The sequence below is a fragment of the Scyliorhinus canicula genome, chromosome 19 (assembly GCF_902713615.1).
Source record: "Scyliorhinus canicula chromosome 19, sScyCan1.1, whole genome shotgun sequence".
Taxonomy (NCBI): Eukaryota; Metazoa; Chordata; class Chondrichthyes; order Carcharhiniformes; family Scyliorhinidae; genus Scyliorhinus; species Scyliorhinus canicula.
In genome coordinates, this window is record NC_052164.1 from 1,758,774 (window position 1) to 1,780,294 (window position 21,521).

The 21,521-nt window shown below is 48.9% G+C and overlaps 1 protein-coding gene across 2 annotated transcripts in view; it reads left to right on the forward strand.

Annotated features, from left to right (window-relative positions):
• Positions 1-284: 284 nt before the first annotated feature.
• LOC119954227 (zinc finger protein Aiolos-like) overlaps positions 285-21,521 on the forward strand; it is a 39,196-nt gene continuing 17,959 nt past the window's right edge. Inside the window, exon 1 of one of the 2 annotated variants that reach the window (XM_038779287.1) lies at positions 285-401. The gene's annotated coding sequence lies outside the window, so the exon portion shown is untranslated. The remainder of the gene's footprint in view (positions 402-21,521) is intronic. The other variant, XM_038779288.1, reaches the window with a different exon arrangement.

Sequence of the window (21,521 nt, forward strand, 5' to 3'; positions counted from 1 at the left end):
CACCAGCGCAGTTACTGCTCCAACATATTAGCCTCTTCAATGTGAGTCAGAGGCTCACAAGTGGTTGTGTTTGACTGTTAGGTGCAATTTTCTCTCTGAGTGATATTTTTATTAATGTACACAGACGACTATTACTTATGCCACAGTTACTACCTACTTAAAATATTTTTTTTGTTAACTGACTCCAAGTTAAAAATATTACTGCTAATAATAGTTCTTAAACTCACACGTGTTTGCTTTGTATTCCTGTGAGATGTTTCACCATTTGCATGTTTTCATTGCAGTTGATAAGCCCTACAAATGTAGCTTCTGTGGACGGAGTTATAAACAACGCAGCTCCCTTGAAGAGCACAAGGATCGTTGCCACAGTTACCTGGAGAGAACAGCCCTCTGCGCCCCAGGTGAGATTAATATATTTATGTATTTGCAAAAGATAGATGGAGTTTCTTTTAAAAGCCCTTACAGGTCAAAGTGGCAATTGAAGAATGGATCGTGGAAAGTGCAGTGAGCCCCACATAACAGTGTAGTTTTTCTCTAGCCCAGCACTATAAAGAAATTCTTCCTTGTGTTGCATTGTCAGAAATGCTGTAAAACCTCCAAGGTTGATAGAAAGAAGAGCAAGGAGTTCTCCCAGTGTCCTGTCCAACACCTAAAAACAGACCATCTGGCACTTTGTGAGATCTTGCTGTTCACAAATTGGCTGCTGCATTTCCTTCATTATAGTAACTGCTCTTCAGAAGTATCTCATTGGTTATAAAGTGCTTTGGAGCAGCTCGTGGTTATGAAAGGCACGATATAAATACAAACCTTTCTTTTAATTTCTGAAATTAAACGCCTTGTAAATTGGTCAGAGCAGCAGCATAGCTCCCTCACCAGAACCCATTTTTGTTCAGGATGTACTTTCCCGCCCAGAGATTTTCCCTTTGACGAATCGTCACAGATTCATTCCAGCAAAGTTACCAAAGGAAGACTGGGACCCAGGAAATTATAATATTCTGCTTCTGGGTAAAGTACCGACCTCTTTAATGTGTCCCAAATATTAAATGATAACACTGTTTGGATGTAGAGTGGCAACAACCTCAAACCACCAAACTGGTTGAATGCCTGGTTTCCTTTCCATTTATCACCTTGGGAATGGTCGTTTTTGCTGCCAAATGAGGGAGTTGTTGACCTGTGATGAAAGGTTAATAGATTGGGTTTATTCTCTGGAGTTTGGAAGAATGAAAGGTGATCTCATTAAAGCCTCCAACATTCCGAGGGGGTTTGAGAGGGTAAGACCAGAAGACATAGGAGCAGAATTAGGCCACTCGGCCCATCGAGTCTGCTCCGCCATTCAATCATGGCTGATATTTTCTTATCCCCATTCTCCTGCCTTCTCCCCATAACCCCTGATCCCCTTAGATGCCAAGAGAGTATTTCCACTGGTTGGGGAGTCTAAAACACGGGCAAAGTCTCACGATACAGGGCCAATCATTTTGACCAAAAGGCATAGGAATAGAAGTCGGCCATTTGGACCATCGAGTCTGCTTTGCCATTCAGTCTGATATGATAATCCTCAACTTCACTTCCCCACTTTATCCCCTTAATCCTTGATTCCTTTACTGATTAAAATTCTGGCTATCTCAGTCTTTATCAGTGGGCTAAACAGCTGGCTTGTAATTTAGCAACCCAGTCGCCACAGCTCTCTAACGTAAAGAATTCCACAGATTCACTATTCCTCCTCATTTCTGTCTTAAATTGGTGACCTCTAACTTTGAGATTATGCCCACTGGTCCTAGATTCTTCCACATGAGGAAACATCCTCTCAGCATTTACTAAGTCAAGCCCCCGTGATCCTATATGACTCAATCAGGTCGCCTCTCATTCTTCTAAACTCCAATGGGTACAAGCCCACCCTACTCAATCGCTCCTCATAAGACAATCCATCCAAACCCAGCATCAACCAAGCAAACTTTCTTTGGATTGCCTCCAATGCCAGTATATGTTTCCTTAGATAAAGGGACCTAAACAGTACACAGCATTTCAATTGTGGTCGAACTCGTGCCTTGTATAGATTTAGCAAGACTTCCCTATTTGTTTGTACTCCATTCCATAGATTCCCTACAGTGCAGAAGGAGGCCGTTCAGCCCATTGAGTCTGTCCTGACCCTCTGAAACAGCATCCTATCTAGGCCCACACCCTGCCCTATCCCCGTAACCCCACCTAACTGCAGATCTTGGGACACTAAGGGGCAATTTAGCATGGTCAGTCCACCTAACCTGCACATCTTTGGACTGTGGGAGGAAGCCGGAGTACCCGGAGGAAACCCACACACACACGGGGAGAAAGTGTAGACTCCACACAGAGAGTCACCCCAGACCGGAATGGAACTCGGGTCCCTGGCATTGTTAGGCAGCAGTGCTAACCACTGTGCCACCGTGTACTGTAATTCTTTTGAAATGAAGGCCAATATTCCATTTGTTTTCCCGAGTACCTCCTGTGGATGTAGTTTAGTGGGTAGCGTCCCAGCCTCTGGGCCAGTAGCTCCGGTTTGAGTCCAGGACCCGGTGGTGTTCAGAATGTAGCCAAACAGATTGAGAACGAATCCTTCCAACGCACCAATGGCAGGCGGTAAGATCAGGAGAGTCTTCTGGTCAGTCACACATGATGCCGTGCAGCGCCTCTCAAGCTATAAACCTCTGGTATACAGACTAGCGACCTGTTCCAGGGATAGCCAGCTATGGAAACAGACAAAAGTCTGCCTTAATGCAGGATGAGAATTGGAATCCTGAACCTGCATGCTCACTCTTTGTGATTTATGCACACGATCCCCCAAATCCCTCTGTGCTACAGCTTTCTGCAGTCTCCATTTAAACAATATTCAGCTCCTAGCAAAGTGCATAACTTCACATTTTCCTCAGTTATATTCTATCAACCAAGTTTTCAGGACTGAGATGAAGATAAATTAATTGACTCAGGGGGTTGTGAATCTTCTGACATTCTCTATCCCAAAGAGCTGTGGATGTTCCACCACTAAACACATAGGGATAGAGAGATTTTTGGGCTCACAGAAAATTAAGGGATATGGGGAGAGGGCGGGAAAATGGAGTTGATGGCAAAATTCCTGTTTTCCCAACTTGCAAATGGACAACATTCCACAGGAAGACAAAGGAAATGCTTCAAAAACGCTGACAGTCTCCCTGAAGGCATTAACGATTGGGAGGAACCCTGTTACCAATCGTTCAAAATGGCAGCAATTTGCGTCAAGCTGCGTTAAAACCTTTGTGTCTAAGCACCTGGCAGAACAACAGCTGAGAATTAAAGGGGAGGACATCCTGCATTCTACATCTCACTACCTCCGTGTGATATCATACCCCAAGTACCTAAAGATCGGTGGGTTTTGCAGACCTAAGACCGTGACCCTGGGTAAAATCTTCTGCGAATCGAGGGACAGCTGATGTCAGAACTACAAAAGAAAGACAATGGTGCAAACTAAAGATAGAAAATAAGGACGGTCAAGTTAGCGTTTCAGAACTTATTTTGACAAAAATGCATAATCTTCCTGTATTGTCTAATTGACCTGTCATGTAAACATACCCCTGCCCAGTTAGATAAAGGAAACATATGATCTGTAACAATTCAGAAACTCATTCATTGCTCGAACAATATCAGAACATCATCTTGTTGTGATCGACTGAATTTCTTTGGTTCAACGTGGTCAGATTTTTAATGCGAATAATGACATAACCTAACTTTGCAGAAACTCAACTTCCTAATTGGAAGACATTGGAAAAAGGCAACTAACTTCTCTTTTGGAAAGAAAGGATGTAGTGTCCAGTTTTTCAGAATGCGCATTGGCAAGATTGACGGGATGTTGGCATTGAAATTGAAAGGGAAACTGTTTCCAAAAGTATCTGTCTTCCTATGAAATGTTTGGGTTTTTGTTCTTTGTAGTTGTGTGCTTTGGGTCTCCTCACTGCCCCTCAGCACGATATGGCGTGTGTGAATCTCGAACTCCTACAGCACTGAGAGACCTGGTGCATGCTCCCTATATTTTCAGGCACCAAAGTACATTCATTATTTTGCAGATGCAATCGTGGAAAATGTTTTAATGAACCAGACTGATCATTCCTTCGTGTGCAACTATTTAAAAAGAATATGGCAATACTGGATTTCACTTTAGGCAAACCCCAGGCAGGTGGTGGAGTTTCCCAAGAAGAAAGTTGGGGAATTTCAGAAGAACGTTCCTCCTCAAGGAAGCCCTGAATTCAGTAAAAATGGGGCTATACCACTTTCAAAGTTAGAAGAAGAGGTCCCAGTTATCCCGGGAAGCCCATCACCCACCGTCCACTTCCAGTTGTAACATTAATTTTCAAAAAGACCAAATTCACAAAATAACATTTTTACAGCCAATGAGACATTTTAATGCTGCAACATTCCAACACGCACAAAGCAACCGTTTCCTTTTGAAGCCGTCAGTAGCAAACATATCCTGAAATCAAACAAGTTTCTTTTTATGCAATCATTATCAGAGGATCCCAGCTGCCTCTGATAATAATCATTGTTAATCAGATAGGCAGTTGTGATTGCAAAATAATCTACCTCTGTGCACATCCCTCTATCACGAGCCAACCACATTACATATCTAACAGGAAATGAGCATTTTCCTTTACTTCTGCTGGGCCTAGGTGGTTGAACCTGGTGTTTTTTTCATTGTGACAAATCTGGACACCAAGTCATGAAGCTTGTGGCTGGAACAATTTGTTCTACACATTGCTTCAAAATGTACCAATTCATTAATAAACCTGATTTATCTCAAGGGCAGGTGCACATGTTTTCGAGACTGTGCGGAAACCTTGTCAATACAACCACCCATAAAATGTAACTATCGTCATTTCCACAGAATGGTTACAGAAGGTGGTTATGTGGCTTGTGTCAGCACCAGCTTTCCATAAGATTAATTTACCTAGTGCCATCCCCCTGCCTTCCCCCTGTATCCCTACACTTTTCCTTTCCAGATTCCAATTCCCTCTAGAATGTCTGGACTGAACGTGCCTCCACCACACTGTTAGGCAGTGTACTCTGAACCTTTCTCTGCGTGAAAATCTTTTACCTGATGGCACCATTGCTTCTTTGCCAAATGTGTGCCCGTCTATTCTCCATCCTTCCACCAATGGCTGTGGCTTTTTCCTATCCACTGTGTCCAGACCTCTCTCTGTGGGCGTGGGGCATGCTGGCGCCAGACAGCCTGATTCTTTCTGAGGGTCGCGTTGCAATGCTGTTGGTTAGCTGCACATCCCAAACTGGCATTCCGCTGCACCTCGCTGGCTGTATAGCCTGGCCCAATATTGGCAGGTTCAGAGGCTGACCTGCCTACTCGAGAGCACAAGTGACATTCTTGTGGAGCTCGTTTATGGGGCCTTTTCCTTTGCCCCACTCAGTCCTAACTAGTGAAGTGTTTCCAGCACACTCCATCCAGTTGTCACTGTCAATTACATTTGGGTCCTATGTACTCCAATTTACATATAGCGAAATACCTCCTGTCTAATTCTAGCAGGTAGCCTGGGCCTCCCACCTGAAGATCCCAATATATTTGCAGTGGGATAAGTGATTTCTTCCAGATGGGTAGCTTACTTCCCATTCAGTCCTGCACCATAGAATCCCTACAGTCTAAACTCCCTGACCACTTACTCTCAATTACGGATTTCCTACAACTAAACACCTTCCCATTCATTTATACATTATAGATTCCCAAGGAGCGGATTTTAGTTTGCCAACCATATAAATTGTCAATGTAAATTGAGCACCCACGATAGATACTGCCCAATTTCCATTTTGTTTTGATTTTAGCATCCAACAATCTAAACATGTTTCCCATTCACTCTCATCAAATAGCTGTTCAATAAACCAACCTCTTCCATTATTCCTCTTTTAGTATCTTCCCCACATTGCTGGAGCGTAGGAGGCTGATCACACAGAAACCATTTGGTGGGAGGCATGATCTATGAGTATTTCTGACAGCGGTATCTATTCATGTTGACTGGCTGCTTTGTTATTATTGTAGCTGACATTGAATGGCAGTGTTAGTCAAACGATGCTCATAGCTGCCCATTATCTTGCTTTCTGCACTACTTCAGAGCTTTGCAACCAACGTACACTACCATTACCACAGTTGATCTTTATCTCAGTACCAACTGTTGTCTGTAGTCATTTTTCTTGGTTGACACCACAGATTTCAACTGAAGATTCCAGGGTACAGTTGGTAAGCTAAACATTGGCCAGAAAACAAATTCCAAATGCTACTCCAAACACATTGAACCTACAATGTTAGTGCACCATCTGCTTTCAAAGCATGAAACCTTTACCTTTCTTCCAGGAGCTGCCTGGTCTGGCCCCAGACACAGTCCTGCATAATTCAGGAATGATTGGGAGAAAAATATAACATTAGGAGGACCCCTGGAGCCAACTTCTGGCATGTTTGAGTGTCGCAAGCATTTCAGCACCAACTTGTGCTGAACTTCACTTGAGTTTCACCCAACAAAGCAAAGAGCCAGCAGAGAAGGACAGAACAGCATTTGTGGAGCCACGAGGTGCTGCCCTGTCCTGGAGCTTACTGGTAGTGTCAGCCCTTCAGCTTCCTCTACTCCAGTCTTTGTGTTATAATAATAATCTTTATTATTGTCCCAAGTAGGCTTACATTAACACTGCAATGAAGTTACTGTGAAAAGCCCCTAGTCGCCACATTCCGGCGCCTGTTCGGGTACACAGAGGGAGAATTCAGAATGTCCAATTCACCTAACAGCACGGGTGCGATTCTCCGCTCCCCACGCCGCGTGGGAGAATCGCGGGAGGGCCCCCCGACAAATTTCACGCCCCCTGCGATTCTATCTTCTCCCGCCCGCCCCCCCCTCGCTTGGATGAATCGGCGCTCGCCGTTTTTCACAGCGACCGGCGATTCTCCGACCAAGATGGGCCGAGCGGCCTGCCGTTCACGACCGTTTCACGACGGCGGCAACCACACCTGGTCGCTGCGCCGTGAAACGGATGTGGAGATGCCCCTCCGGGAGGGGAGAATAGGGAGCGAGGAGCGGCCACCGAGGTCGTCGTGAAACTCGGCCGAGTTCACGACGACCCTCCCGATTTTTCCCGGGAGCGGGGAATTCCGCCCCACGTCTTTCAGGAATTGTGGGAGGAAACCGGAGCACCCGGAGGATACCCTCGCAGACACGGGGAGAACGTGCAGATTCCACACAGACAGTGACCCAAGCCGGGAATTGAACCTGGGACCCTGACGCTGTGAAGCAACAGTGATAACCACTGTGCTACCTTGTTATCTTCAGCTGATCATTCAGAGGGAGTCATGTGTTATTTGAAGGGGATCGATGTGATTATGTCACTTGTGAGGTTTAGAAAGTGAGGCTGACAGTGCAAACACTTTTCACATTTCTCTCTCTGTCATTGTATCCAGACACCAGTGTCATGTTGGATTGAACACCTTGTAGGATTCAACCAGACTTTGGTCCATAATAATTTCTCTGGGAATGAGGGGAAAAAAGTCTATTTTTCCGTTCCCTGACACTATCCCTCCACCCCTACAGCAGCATCTGTCATGAACGATGCTATCCCAGAAGGTGTAACAAATTCTTGAAGAAGGGCAGCACGGTAGCATGGTGGTTAGCATAAATGCTTCACAGCTCCAGGGTCCCAGGTTCGATTCCCGGCTGGGTCACTGTCTGTGCGGAGTCTGCACGTCCTCCCCGTGTGTGCGTGGGTTTCCTCCGGGTGCTCCAGTTTCATCCCACAGTCCAAAGATGTGCAGGTTAGGTGGATTGGCCATGCTAAATTGCCCGTAGTGTCCTAAAAGGTAAGGTTAAAGGTTGTTGAGTTATGGGTATAGGGTGAATACGTAGGTTTGAGTAGGGTGATCATTGCTCGGCACAACATCGAGGGCCGAGGGCCTGTTCTGTGCTGTACTGTTTAAAAGAGAGGTTCAGGAGTCTAATACTGCCTCAAGTTAGCACTGCTGCCTCATGACGCAAAGGTCCCAGGTTCGATCCCGGCTCTGGGTCACTGTCTGTGGGGAGTTTGCACGTTCTCCCCATGTCTGCATGGGTTTCACCTCCACAACCCAAAAGATGTGCAGGATAGGTGGATTGGCCAGGCTAAATTGCCCCTTAATTGGAATAATGAATTGGGCACTCTAAATTTATTTTTAAAAAGTTAATCATGCAGTGAGTCCACAAAAAAATGGGCTTGTCAAAATCAGTCTGAAAAATGCTTACGTTCACATTCCCATTGATGGACAGAGAGATCTGGGTGTTCAGGTCCATTGTACCCTGAAGGTGGCAACGCAGGTTGATAGAGTGGTCAAGAAGGCATACAGCATGCTTGCCTTCATCGGAAGGGGTATTGAGTACAAGAGTTGGCAGGTCATGTTACAGCTGTATAAGACTTTGGTTCGGCCACATTTGGAATACTGCGTACAGTTCTGGTCGCCACATTACCAAAAGGATGTGGATGCTTTGGAGAAGATGAAAATGAAATGAAAATCGCTTATTGTCACGAGTAGGCTTCAATGAAGTTACTGTGAAAAGCCCCTCGTCCCCACATTCTGGCGCCTGTCCGGGGAGGCTGGCACGGGAATCGAACCGTGCTGCTGGCCTGCTTGGTCTGCTTTAAAAGCCAGTGATTTAGCCCAGTGAGCTAAACCAGCCCAGAGGAGGTTCACCAGGATGTTGCCTGGTATGGAGGGCACTAGCTATGAAGAGAGGTTGAGTAGGTTAGGATTGTTTTCGTTGGAAAGACGGAGGTTGAGGGGGGACCTCATTGAGGTCTACAAAATCATGAGAGGTATGGGCAGGGTGGATAGCAAGAAGCTTATTCCCAGAGTGGGATACTCAATTACTAGGGGTCACGAGTTCAAAGTGAGAGGGGGAAAGTTTAAGGGAGATATGCGTGGAAAGGTCATTACGCAGAGGGTGGTGGGTGCCTGCAACGCATTGCCGGCGGAGGTGGTAGAGGCGGGCACAATAGCATCATTTAAGATGCATCTAGACAGATACATGAATGGGCGGGGAGCAGAGGGATACAGATCCTTAGAAAATAGGCGACAGGTTTAGAAAAAGGGTCTGGATCGGCGCAGGCTTGGTGGGCCGAAGGGCCTGTTCCTGTGCTGTAATTTTTCTTTGTTCTTTGTTCATTAAGAATTTTAACTTCCGGTATCTGCAGCTCAATTTCCAGGGTAGATGTTCCTCAGCACCGAGAGTGTTCACAAAATGATTCTCATTGCTGGTGTTGGATGCTGCACCGTACTCTGATGGTTTATTAAAATACTGCTTGGGCGAATATTCCACAAATATTCATCTTCTGGCTGATTAACTCAGCAGCATCATCTCATTTGGAGACAAAACTGGACACAAGAGGGAAAACTTTGCAAACCGTGGGCAGAATTCTCCACGCAATCCACCGCACGTTTCAACAGGGTTTTGCGTTGAATGCCCCCCTCGCCATTGGGAAGCCTGGGGCACACCCCCCTCGCCATTGGGAAGCCTGGGGCGCACCCCCCTCGCCATTGGGAAGCCTGGGGCGCACCCCTCTCGCCATTGGGAAGCCTGGGGCGCACCCCCCTCGCCATTGGGAAGCCTGGGGCGCACCCCCCTCACCATTGGGAAGCCTGGACCTGGGGCGCACCCCCCTCGCCATTGGGAAGCCTGGGGCGCACCCCCCTCACCATTGGGAAGCCTGGGGCGCACCCCCCTCGCCATTGGGAAGCCTGGACCTGGGGCGCACCCCCCTCGCCATTGGGAAGCCTGGGGCGCACCCCCCTCGCCATTGGGAAGCCTGGGGCGCACCCCCCTCACCATTGGGAAGCCTGGGGCGCACCCCCCTCGCCATTGGGAAGCTTGGGGCGCACCCCCCTCACCATTGGGAAGCCTGGGGCGCACCCCCCTCACCATTGGGAAGCCTGGGCCTGGGGCACACCCCCCTCGCCATTGGGAAGCCTGGGCCTGGGGCGCACCCCCCTCGCCATTGGGAAGCCTGGGGCGCACCCCCCTCGCCATTGGGAAGCCTGGACCTGGGGCGCACCCCCCTCGCCATTGGGAAGCCTGGGCCTGGGGCACACCCCCCTCGCCATTGGGAAGCCTGGGCCTGGGGCGCACCCCCCTCGCCATTGGGAAGCCTGGGGCGCACCCCCCTCGCCATTGGGAAGCCTGGACCTGGGGCGCACCCCCCTCGCCATTGGGAAGCCTGGGCCTGGGGCACACCCCCCTCGCCATTGGGAAGCCTGGGCCTGGGGCGCACCCCCCTTGCCATTGGGAAGCCTGGGGCGCACCCCCCTCGCCATTGGGAAGCCTGGGCCTGGGGCACACCCCCCTCGTCATTGGGAAGCCTGGGGCGCACCCCCCTCGCCATTGGGAAGCCTGGACCTGGGGCGCACCCCCCTCGCCATTGGGAAGCCTGGGCCTGGGGCGCACCCCCCTCGCCATTGGGAAGCCTGGGGCGCACCCCCCTCGCCATTGGGAAGCCTGGGCCTGGGGCACACCCCCCTCGCCATTGGGAAGCCTGGGCCTGGGGCACACCCCCCTCGCCATTGGGAAGCCTGGGCCTGGGGCACACCCCCCTCGCCATTGGGAAGCCTGGGCCTGGGGCACACCCCCCTCGCCATTGGGAAGCCTGGGCCTGGGGCACACCCCCCTCGCCATTGGGAAGCCCGCACCTGGGGCACACCCCCCTCGCCATTGGGAAGCCCGCACCTGGGGCACACCATCGGCGAGACTGGATGATCCCTTTGGCATGAAAGGCCAGGAAATTCCATCCCTTGTCTTTTTCTGTGCATATCAGAAAACCGCACACGCTGCTCACACTCTTCTAATGAGGGCTTGAAGTAATCTAGTCAGATGTTATTTCGATGCCTCCGGCACTCGGGTATTTAAATGAGTTTAATGGAGCCCAATTTCGGGCACTCGCACAATTCACCCGGATCCAGGCCAGGTACAACGCGGTTGCTGAATCGCAGCCTAATTATTGTGGTTGGGGCTGGATAGTGTATGATTCACGTTCCCATTGTGGTTGGGGCTGGATAGTGTATGATTCGCGTTCCCATTGTAGGTGCTATTCGGTAAGCGAGTCAGGACATGTAAATGGGCAGCACTCTGCCAGCGTGAATTCAGAGCAATACCTGGCCCTAAGGACATTGTAATCACTGGAGTCAGAGTTAGCGCCAAAGTTTCCAATAAAGGGATATTAGCGTGGCCAATCCACCTACCCTGCACATCTTTGTGTTGTGGGGGTGAGACCCTCACTGACACGGGGAGAATGTGCAAACTCCACACGGACAGTGACCCGGGGCCGGGATTGAACCCAGGTCCTCGGCGTCGTGAGGCAGTCCGAGGTGAACCCACAGCTCAAGGCCAGTGAGGAGAGGTGGGACAGACTCTTCCCCAGGGTGGGCTGCAGTCTCGAGGCTGCCCGCGTGAACGGCACCTGGGGCGGGGGTGGCAGAGGCTGTCAGCGTTGCCAGTCTCACCAGGAGGGGACAGCTGGTGATCCGGAGGGGACAGCTGGTGATCCGGAGGGGTGGCAGTCACTGTTGAGGCTGCTGCCCTGAGACAGGCAGAGAACCAGGGAGGACTGTAAAGGTCACGGTGCAGGTGCCCTCTGGTTGGGGTGAGCTTTGCTGATCCCCTGCTTCCTCTGCAGTGGGGCAGCACTTCTGAGGAGTGCCGACACCTGGTGGGCCCCGGTTGAGCTTAGCCACGCCCATGCCCTTGATGAAACATTGGGGTATGAGGGTATCCAGAGGAGCAGCCATGGTGGGCACCCCAATGGCCAGCAGCTCACTGAGCATTCACCGGACAGAGGCAGCACTCAGCAGAGTGACAGCCAGGGGCCGGGAAGGAACACCAAAGCTAGACGGCAACAATGGGGGTCTGTGCCAAGCCACCCAATCCCGAGGGGCAAACGCACCAAGTCACTCCCCACTACTGCACCTCGGCCCAGGCACCCCCGTGGGCGCAAACACCCATACCCTCGCCAGTGAGGGGCAGGAGCGTGGTGTCGGAATCAGTGCCAGGCGCAAACCTGGATTTTTGGATTACCTCGCGATTCTCTGCCTGATCGCAATTCGCATTTCGGACACGGTGACGCGGGGAATCCGGTTAGTGATGGTTCTGGAAGAGAGATATTTTGTAACAACGGACACTTGTTACAGAGCCTTACTCAACCGCGATTCGGCGCCGGGCTATGTGGCTGGAATTTGAAAAAGTGACTCTAAGATGCTTGCCACGTCCCTACACCTGACATGAGTCTAAAGGTTAAAAGTGCGATCATTTTATTTTCCTTTATGTAAAATTTCCATTTTATTAAATAGGGCACTACATTCAGATATGATCGCATCACGTCCCTTTATATAGGTCACAGCTTCTGATCTGTGACGTACTGTTACATTCTTTTAATTTCTCATTTCAAAACTTTGCATTGCAGCAATTCTCCAGAAATTAAATACTCACAAATACTTATACATAGTCAAAGAATTTTCAATGAGAGCATCATTGAAATAGTTTGCTCGTTCCATCCGAGGGGCAGCACGGCAGCATTGTGGATAGCACAATCGCTTAACAGCTCCAGGGTCCCAGGTTCGATTCCCGGCTTGGGTCACTGTCTGTGCGGAGTCTGCACGTTCTCCCCGTGTGTGCGTGGGTTTCCTCCCGGTGCTCCGGTTTCCTCCCATAGCCCAAAGACGCGCAGGTTAGGTGGATTGGCCATGCTAAATTGCCCTTAGTGTCCAAAATTGCCCTTAGTGTTGGGTGGGGTTACTGGGTTATGGGGATAGGGTGGAGGTGTTAACCTTGGGCTGGGTGCTCTTTCCAGGGGCCGGTGCAGACTCGATGGGCCGAATGGCCTCCTTCTGCACTGTAAATTCTATGATCCTGTCCTGCAGTTTGCTGTTCTAGGTTATCTTATCAGAACTGAGAGGACAAGCATAGTTCAAGGAGCTCGGACAGCACGGTGGCGCAGTGGTTAGCACTGTTGCTTATTGCGTTGAGGTCCCAGGTTCAATCCCGACCTTGGGTCACTGTCTGTGTGAAGTTTGCACATTCTCCCCATGTTTGCGTAGGTTTCACCCCTCACAACCCAAAAAGATGTGCTGGTTAGGTGGATTGGCCACGCTAAATTGCCCCTTAATTGGAAAAGAATTATTGGATTCTCACGGTGGCATAGTGGTTAGCACAGTTGCTTCACAGCTCCAGGGTCCCGGGTTCGATTCCCAAATTGGGTCACTGTCTGTGCGGAGTCTGCACGTTCTCCCCGTGTCTGCGTGGGTTTCCTCCGGGTGTTCCGGTTTCCTCCCACAGTTCAAAGACGCGCAGGTAAGGTGGATTGGCCATGATAAATTGCCCTTAGTGTCCTAAAAGGTTAAATGGGGATTACCAGGCTACAGGGCTGGTGCAGACTCGATGGGCCGAATGGCCTCCTTCTGCGCTGTAAATTCTATGATTAAAAAACAAAGTTCAAAGAGCTGTTAGTTGTTTCAAATCTATAATACCATCATGCACCTGTTAGAGTTCTTTGAGGAGGTAACAAGAAAGTTAGATAAAGGAGAATCAGTGGATGTGATTTATTTAGATTTCCAGAGGCCTTTGACAAGGTGCCGCATAGGAGTCTGTTAAATAAGTTAAGAGCCCATGGTGTTCAGGGTAATATCCTGGCATGGATAGAGGATTGGTTGACTGGCAGAAGGCAGAGAGTGGGGATAAATGGGTCTTTTTCAGGATGGCAGCCGGTGACTAGTGGTGTACCTCAGGGGTCGGTGCTGGGACCACAACTTTTCACAATATACATTAATGATCTGGAAGAAGGAACTGAAGGCACTGTTTCTAAGTTTGCAGATGATGCAGATGGTACAAAGATCTGTAGAGGGACAGGTAGTATTGAGGAAGCAAGGGGGCTGCAGAAGGACTTGGACAAGCTCGGAGAGTGGGCAATGAAGTGGCAGATGAAATACAATGTGGAAAAGTGTGAGGTTATGCACTTTGGAAGGAGGAATTTAGACATAGACTATTTTCTAAATGGGGAAATGGTTAGAAATCAGAAACACAAAGGGACTTGGGAGTCCTTGTTCACGATTTTCTTAAGGTTAACGTGCAGGTTCAGTCGGCAGTAAGGAAGGAAAATGCAATGTTAACATTTTGCCTCATAAGAAAATTGCTCCTTAACCAGGATCAACTTAGTGAACCTTCTCTGGACGGCCTCCAATGCCAGTCTATCTATCCTTAGTTAAGGGGACCTAAACCGTTCACAGTATTCCAGGTGTGATCTAACTAGTACTTTGTATGGTTTTAGCTGGACTTCCCTATTTTTATACTCCATTCCCTTTGAAACAAAGGCTAACGTTCCATTTGCCTTCCCAATTATCTGCAGTACTTGCCTGCCAGGTTTTCAGATTGATGCACACAAACACCCTAATCCCCTCTGCACTGCAACTTTTTCCATTTAGATAATATTCACCTCCTTTTTTCTTTCCAGCAAAGTGCATAACTTCGCATTTTCCTACATTATATTCCACCTGCCGAGTTTGTGCCCACTCACCAACCTGTCCATATCTCTCTGTCGACTCTTTGTAACATCCTCAACACTTGCCTTCTCACCTATTTTTGTGTCATAAATGAATGATTCCCGACAGATCAATTGGAGAAATCGGGGTTTTTTTGTTTGGAGCAGAGAAGGTTGGCTGTAGATTTGACAGAGGTATCCACAATTATATAGATGGGGAGAAACTGTTCCCATTGGTTGAAGGATCGAGGACCAGAGGACAGACATTTAAGATAACGGTCAAAAGGAGCAATGGTGACATAGGGAAACGCGTTTTTTGGTACCGAGTGGTTAGGATCTGGAATGCACTGCCTATGTGTTGGAGGCAGGTTCAATCGCGGCATCAAGGGCAGGATTCTCCCAGCCCCGTGCCGGGCAGGAGAATCCTCGTGAACGGGCCACGCCACCCTGAAGCCGGCACACGATTCTCCACAGTGCGGAGAACTGGCGCAACGTGGTCGCGAGCCGCTCTACGCGGCCGGCCCGCCGATTCTCCGGCTTGGATGGGCCGAGCAGCCTGTAGGAAAGGAGCTGAGTCCCGCCGACGCCGTTCTAACCTGCTCTGTGCCGGCGGACCTTGGTGTGTAAGGGTCGGGTGGCGGCCTGATGGGGGGGAGGGGGTGTCTAACCCAGGAGGGGTTCCGACCCTGGGAGGGGGCCTCCCATGTGGCCTGGCCCGCGATCGGGGCCCACCAATTGGCGGGCCGGCCTCTCGGGCTGGGGGCCTCCTTTCCTACGCGCCGGCCCCTGTCGCCCTGCGCCATGTTGCGTTGGGGCCGGCGCGTTGAAAGGAGGCCACTGCGCATGCACTCGTTTGCGCCGACGCAACTGCGCATGCGCGGATCCCGCGGTGCCCAGTTCGTGCCGGGATCTGCTGCTGGAGCGGCCAGAATTAGGCGTGGGAGCGGCCGTGCGGCGATGGTGTTTACGACGGCGTGGACACCCTGCCACGGGATTGGAGAATCCCGCCCCAAGAGGGAATTAGATTACGATCGGAAAAGGTAGAATGTGCAGGACGGGGAGAGGCACTGGGTGATTTGCTCCTTCAGAGAGCTAGCATAGACACAATGGGCCAAATAGCCTAGTTCCATGCTTCAGCTATTCTGTGACTTCTACACGATCACACGATTGTGTGTGATCACACAAACCTGCCTCCCATCCATGGACTCCATCTACACCTCCCGCTGCCGGGGGAAAGCGGGCTGCATAATCAAGGATCCCTCCCACCCGGCTTACTCACTTTTCCAACTTCTTCCATCGGGCAGGAGATACAGAAGTCTGAGAACACGCACGAACAGACTCAAAAACAGCTTCTTCCCCACTGTCACCAGACTCCTAAATGACCCTCTTATTGACTGACCTCATTAACACTACACCCTGTATGCTTCACCCGATGCCAATGCTTATGTAGTTACATTGTATATCTTGTGTTGTCCTATTACGTATTCTCATGTATTTTCTTGAATTTTGTTTAATTCCCTTTTCTTCCATGTACTGAATGATCTGTTGAGCTGCTTGCAGAAAAATACTTTTCACTGTACCTCGGTACACATGACAATAAACAAATCCAATCCAATCCAATCCAATCCAAAATCCTGTACACGTCCACCTGCTGTGTACCTAAATGTCGGAACTCCACACCTGACACACATGTGAAAACACTATAACAAACTCTTACCTCATCACGCATTATTAAAAACATTAGATCAATAAATCATCTAGCATGCAAAGTATTGGTTTGTGCAATGGATTAGATACACATTCCTCCTGGACCTGAGTTTGACTGCGGCTTCAAGATAGGCAACTGTGAAAAATGTGGACAGTTTAAAGCCCGGGACACAAACTTGGCATCATAATAAATACCGGTTTTCACATCACAGAATTTTGAGTATGGTAATAGGCTATCAAGCCTGCAGCAACTCCCTGAAAAAACATTCTACTGCCTCCCACAACCCTGCCTAGTCCTCGTAACCTCGATCGAACACAGCCAGTCACTTTAATGCTCCCTCCTTGTCTTTCTGATCAGCATTTTCACTTTCCTATGGTCCTTCTACATCCAGCCTTATATTCCATTGTATTTTCTACCTGAAGAGTTAGCTAAGGGGGAGTGGTGTTCGGCGTTGACTGCAGCTCATTGTAGTCATTCTGTTTTAGATAATGAGCTTGGTGTTTTTGTTCTGTTGGAAGTTAGGTTTATTAAAAGTAGGTTTTAGTGGTTTATGTTTTCCTTGCTGTTTTCTATATTTGGGTGAGGGGGGATGCGAGTTAGGGATAGTTTGCTGATGGTGACTGTAGATTCTTCTTTGTTTAATCTGATTAGTGGGTTTGGTGGCCATCTTGGATGGGCCTGGTTGCTGTGGTTTCGATGTAACTGTTGGACAATCCGTCTTGGTGGAAATGGCTGACTCCGGATCGAGAGGGTGTGTGTGTGTTGGGGGGGGCGGGGGGGGGGGGGGGGGGGGGGGGTTGAGATGCCTCCAATTCACTTAACCACCTGGAATGTCAGGAGGTTAAATGGCCCAATGAAAAGGTCAAGGGTATTTGCTCGCGTTAAGAGTTAAAATGCCGATGTGGTGTTTCTCCAAGAGGCTCACTTACAGGTCAGAGACCAGGCAAGGTTGATGAAGGGATGAGCTTTTCATTTGGGCTTCGGTGGTAGGGCCCAGGTGCGGCAACATTAATCAATGAAAGGGTTCATTTTCTGCTGCCAAGATCTTTGCTGACTCCAGTGGTAGACATGTTATTGTCTGTGGACCTTTGTCGGGCACCTTGTTGTCCTGGTTAATATTTCTGCTCCTAACTGGGACAATATGGATTTTATTAATAAGCTGCTGGCCCCCAGCCCGATTTGGATTCGCATCAGCTTATTTTGGGGGAGTGACTTAAACTGTGTTCTGGACCCCAGACCCAAATCTCTGACTCCATCAGGGGTGACCGGGGGGTTGCTGTTTGAGGCAGATCCGTGGTACTTTTTACACCCAGGTGAGAGATTTTTCTTCGCACATTGACTTTTTAGTGGTGAACAGGTCTCTCCTCTCTTTTGTGGAAGGGGGTGGTTACTCAACAATTGTGATTTCAGACCATGCCCCACATTTTGTTGATTTGGCTCGAGAATCAGGTCCTGCCGTAGAATCCACCATAGAGATTGGATATAACATTATTAGCGGTCAAGAGCTATTGTGAACGCATGCCCAATCCATTGGGGAATCTATTAAATTTAATAAAAGTGAGTCTATCTCACCTTCTACGCTGTGGGAAGGCCTTAAGGTGGTCATCAGCAGGGAGACAGTTTCCATGGTGAAGGCAGTGAGGGAGCAGCAGAGGCTAGTGCACTCCATTCCTCAGGTAGACCACCCAGTGCTCTCTTGCCCCAACCCCAGATTTGAGGCAAGTAGGATAAAGCTTCAGACACAATTAGGATTATTGTAAGTGGATAGGGCTGTGGGCTAGCTGCAACGTTCGAGGGGTGGTATTTTATGAACACGGGGAGAAGTCCAGGCGCCTCTTAGAGCACCAGCCAAGATGACAGGCGACTTCCTGGGAGATTGTACAGGTACATGACTTGAGTGGCAGACAGCCTGGTTGCCACCCCATCTCAAGTCAATACGGGTTTTGAACCGTGTTATCGGGGGTCTCCATAGCACCGGCAAAGAGTTTGGTCATGACTGATTTGTTTGGATGGATTATGCATCCGGCTGTGGAGGGGGAGAGGCGCGAAGAGTTGGGATCCCCATTGGGCCCAGAGGTAGGAAATGCATTGGGTTGATGCAGACGGGTAAAGCTCCCAGTCCTGATGGCTCCCCCATTGAGTTTTATAAGAAGTTTGCAGAGCAATTAGTACCTCGGATTTTAGATATGCTTCACGACTCTATATCCCGGGTGTGTTGCCCGTTACACTTGTGCAGGCCTCTATTTCCTTGATGCTTAAGAAAGACAAAGACCCAACAGAGTGTGGGTTGTACAGGCCCATTTCACTTTTAAATCCGGATTACTTGCCAAAGTGTTGGCGCTGCGTTTGGAGACCGCCCAGGGTGATCTTGGAAGATCAGACAGGCTTTGTCAAGTGTCAGCAATTGTCGGCCAATATACGGCGTCTGTTAAATGTTGTCCACTCCCCCTCCTCGATGCCCGAACCGAAGGTGATTGTTTCCCGAGACACCGAAAAGGCATTGGTAGAAAGGAGTGGGAATATCGGAAAGGAGTGGGAATATCGGAAAAGAGTGGGAATATTGGTTTGAGATTCTTGGAAAGTTTGGATTTGGACAGAAGTTTATATCCTGTACTCGCTTATTTTATAGGGCCCTCATTGCTGGTTATGCATGAATGCTAGCTACTTCCCGCTGAATAGGGGCACGAGGCAGAGATGTCCATTGTCTCTGTTCCTGTTTGCTTTGACATCAGAACCACTTGCCATAGAGTGAGACCTTTTATTAAGTGGAGCGGCATAAGTCGAGGAGGGGTGGAGCACAGGGTGTCCCTGTACGCAGATGAACTACTTTACATTACGGACCCAGTATCCATTATGGGTGAGATAATGAAGCTGCTTGGGAGTTTTGACTCCCTCTCTGGGTATGAGTTGAATTTGGATAAGAGCGAATGCTCCCGGGGAAGGGAGCCTTTCTGGGAATGTTAACCTTTTTGCCTTGCCAGATGTGGCTTTCGTTATCTGAGAATCCGGGGATCCACAATTGGACCTTGCTTCATAAATTGAATGATACTTGTCTGGTTAATGGGGTCAAATCTGAGTTGGGGAGTCAGAAGTGGGACAACCTTCCCCTGTCCTTGGCGGGCAGGGTTCAGGCTATTCAAATGAATGTGCTTCAGAAATTTCTATTTCTTTTTCAATGTCTCCCCACTTTCCTCCCCAAGTCCTTCTTTGTCAAAGTTCATAAAATAGTGTCTTCATTTATTTGGGTTGGTTAAGACTCCAAGGGTCTGTGGGCTTTGCTCCAAGAGCTCCAGACAGACAGGCAATTAGGATTTCATAGAATTTACAGTGCAGAAGGAGGCCATTCAGCCCATCGAGTCTGCACCGGCCCTTAGAAAGAGCACCTGTGCTACAGGCTTGACTTTACCCAATTTATTATTTTGCTCTTGGGCAGCCAATATTCAGAAAATACCTCTGTGGTTCAATGATCCAGGTTCAATATGAATGAAAAATGAAATGAAAATCGCTTATTGTCACGAGTAGGCTTCAATGAAGTTACTGTGAAAAGCCCCTAGTCGCCACATTCCGGCGCCTGTTCGGGGAGGCTGGTACGGGAAATATGGGGGCAAATGGAGTCTGTAAGGGTTCTAGCCTTGGTGCAATAGTTTTTTTTTTGGAAATGTTTTTTATTGAGTTTTCATATTTTATATTCAACAAATTACAAATTATTAGAAAAAAAACACACAAAAATTAACATGTATATTTACAGGTAAGCATTTTCATAATAACAACTGTGGCCGCCCCCTTTAACCGGCATACATATTTTACATTCCCAATATGGCCGAGGCACATGTTTGTAGGCATTTATTTACAATTTGGTTTTGGGCCTTAGCTTGCCATCAGACTGTCGCTTGCGGCTCCTTGGTGCAATAGTAATCACATCGCTGCTGTTCTCTCCGGCAGGATTTTCCCTGAATCCGGTAGTGGTGGCCACCCTGAGAATCCGGAAGCAGTTCAGGGAGCAGTTTAAACTCAGTTCCATGTCTGTGCTGCTCCTTATCTGCAACAATCACCTTTTTTGCCAACGGGTTTGGACTCGACGTTTAGGTTACGGGAGGGGATGGGTTTGGAGAGATTTGGGGACCTGTTCATGTTGAGGGAAGGTTTGCCAGCTTTAAGGAGCTGGCGGAGAAATTTCAACTGCCTGGTTCCAGTCTTTTCAGATACTTCCAGATTCACAATTTTTCACGCAATGCTTTTCCCTCTTTCCCCTTGACGCCACCCTCCTCCCTGTTGAAGATGATTTTGTCTTTGGTCGTTCTGGTGGGGAGAATATTTTGTGCAGAAACGGCCAGATCCTATCAGCGGAGTCTGAATGAAGTAAAGATAAATTGAGAGGGTGAGTTGGGTCCCATTCTGGATGAGGAGGTATGGAGCGAAACCCTTCACAGGGTCAACATCGTATCCTCATGTGCTCGGCTTAGTCTGATCCAGTTCAAGGTGGTTCAACGGGGCTTATCTGACTAAAGCAAGGATGGGCTTCTCTGGTGTCTTCTCTGGAGTGGAGGAAGAGTGTGAGTGTTGTTCTCTGGAGTGGAGGAAGAGTGTGAGTGTTGTTCTCTGGAGTGGAGGAAGAATATGAGTGTTGTTCTCTGGAGTGGAGGAAGAGTGTGAGTGTTGTTCTCTGGAGTGGAGGAAGAGTGTGAGTGTTGTTCTCTGGAGTGGAGGAAGAGTGTGAGTGTTGTTCACTGGAGTGGAGGAAGAGTATGAGTGTTGTTCTCTGGAGTGGAGGAAGAGTGTGAGTGTTGTTCTCTGGAGTGGACGAAGAGTGTGAGTGTTGTTCTCTGGAGTGGAGGAAGAGTGTGAGTGTTGTTCACTGGAGTGGAGGAAGAGTATGAGTGTTGTTCTCTGGAGTGGAGGAAGAGTGTGAGTGTTGTTCTCTGGAGTGGACGAAGAGTGTGAGTGTTGTTCTCTGGAGTGGAGGAAGAGTGTGAGTGTTGTTCTCTGGAGTGGAGGAAGAGTGTGAGTGTGGTTCTCTGGAGTGGAGGAAGAGTGTGAGTGTTATTCTCTGGAGTGGAGGAAGAGTATGAGTGTGGTTCTCTGGAGTGGAGGAAGAGTGTGAGTGTTGTTCTCGGGGGCCAGCCAACCACACTTGTATTTTCTGGTCTTGTCCCAAGTTAGGAAGTTTTTGGGTCTCTTTCTTCAACACCATGTCACAGATACTCAATGTCGATCTGGAGCCTTGTCCGCCAGTGGCCATTTTCGGGGTGTCAGACTTGTTGGTGCTCCAGATGGGGGTGAA